Source organism: Priapulus caudatus, unplaced genomic scaffold, assembly GCF_000485595.1.
Source record: "Priapulus caudatus unplaced genomic scaffold, Priapulus_caudatus-5.0.1 Scaffold45, whole genome shotgun sequence".
In the NCBI taxonomy this organism is placed as follows: domain Eukaryota; kingdom Metazoa; phylum Priapulida; class Priapulimorpha; order Priapulimorphida; family Priapulidae; genus Priapulus; species Priapulus caudatus.
The window spans coordinates 497,502-499,628 of record NW_014577106.1 but is presented as its reverse complement, the minus strand read 5'-3'; positions in this window follow the sequence as shown (position 1 = coordinate 499,628).

Genomic DNA, 2,127 nt, shown 5'->3' with positions numbered 1-2,127 from the left:
TGCTGTACTGCCTCTCCTCGTGGTATACAAAGTTTATGGCAAAAATTAGGGATGCAATTAACCTGATATGAACTGAAGAATATTAGATGCCATACTAATAGCCAGTTACGTTTATGCAATGTCGGATATCATAGGTTATCACATGCAAAAATAATTGCAATGACACCGTCGCCGCCGTCAGCACGTTTTATGAAGAAATATTGACGTAAAATAGGGATGAATTTAACGAATTTGCCCTATACGTTATATAAACTAACTTCCCTAAACGAATAACGCCTTCAATGCTATAAGTAATACGGTATAACATGTCAAAGTGACTAGAGTAACTGTCTGCTGTAATTCTTTACAAAACTCGTTGAACATTATATTAATATGTGATATAGAGAAAGTCAATGAAATCAATAAGGGCGTTAAGGACATTTCCCAAAGTTATCAAAATAGAGTCACCCTTTATATAGGTTTTTTACTATGGCTGGCATCTTCCATAATTTCACCGTGTATCGATTACAGTATGCCGTGCTACATCACGCGCGCTATGGCCGCGTAGGAACAGCGTACTAACTAACATATGGCTGCGAACGAGTCATGAGTTATCGTTTCTAGACATATTTCTTTCTGTGAATATTGAGTTTATTTGACGGCACGATTCAGTTCAATATATTTAGCACATATATAACGTACCGTTAATCTCCCGCTACCCTGCCATCCGCAATATAGGCGCCCCCTCTATGGGTCTCTCTCATAAGCCAAAATTCAAACATGGATTCTAAGGGGCGCCGCCATGCGTCGCACAAAATTGCTGCTACAGTTTAGCATAACACCTGAATCACAGCCACGTATTTGCTATAAATTTATAAGAACCAGCAAGCCCTATTAAAATGCCTCATTAATTGGCAAAGTATATACTATATATATATATATATATTATATATATATATACTAACATATAATGCAACACCTACTTTATGCCCTCGCGTCCTTTCCCTTACCTCCCCTGGCCCTCGCTCAGCCTCCTTCTGCTTTTACCGCCCCCAGCTATCTTCCCTGCCGCCTTTCCTCAGTCTCCCATCCCCTCTCAACCGCAGCAAGCTATAATTATTATGAAGTTTTCCTCAATAAAATTCCTCAATGCCTCAATAAACGAAAATGTTTGGATTGAATCCTTATGCCCCAGGTTGATCCACGGCCAACACAAAAGCCACCGGCTAATGCCGTGATCCACTTTGGAAATAATAATAATAATGAATGAATGACAATATAATGAATAATATATTAACCTTAAATAATAATTCTTCAAAACGCATTTTTACTGATAGGATATAAGTCTACAAAACTATGTTTCGTTTTCAGAGCCATAACTATTATGTAAAATGTATACTCGTCACATTCGTGCGACCGTCCTGCAGGCTTGTATACACGAGGAACAAATCCCGACTTTGATATCAAATACAAACAAATCCTCGTCCCAGGCCAGCGAAGCTCTTCACTAGGTAATCCAGAACCTCAATCGTGTGTCCTTTCCCTAGACTGTAACTGTTACCTACGCCTCTGATAAATTATCTTACTTATGTCAATACCTCTGCAACATCGAGCAAAATCTTTCATTTTGTACATTTTCTATTTGCCCGACGCAAGTGCCACGCAACAGAAGCTAGCGTGTACGTGATGCCAGCCGAAACATGTACGTATGTAGCTTAGAGGTAATTAGGTGTGTTATGTACAGAGGACATGTTTACAAGTAGTTCGATGTCAAATATCTCGAGCTTAACGCTTTACTTTATAATTTTATGAGGCGCAAATTTGCCCGACCCTATTGAAACGTGGAGAGATAATGGCGTTTAAAGCATCTATTTTCGTCTATTATTTCCAAAAAAATACTCATTTTGTCGGGAATATGCATTTAAAATAAAGAGGACGTATTCGGGAGTTTTGCAACGTGAAAAATCTGGATCCGAACGACCGTCTTTTATAATTGTAAGCAGCCCAACCTTTTCCAGATCACAATTCCCCGCAACGCCGGCAGAAAAACATTTTCTTTTGCCGTTGGTTGGCGCTAGCATCGCGCATTACAGTCTTCTCACACAAAGTGTATACATAATAAATACTTCATCCCCGCCCGCCCTTCCT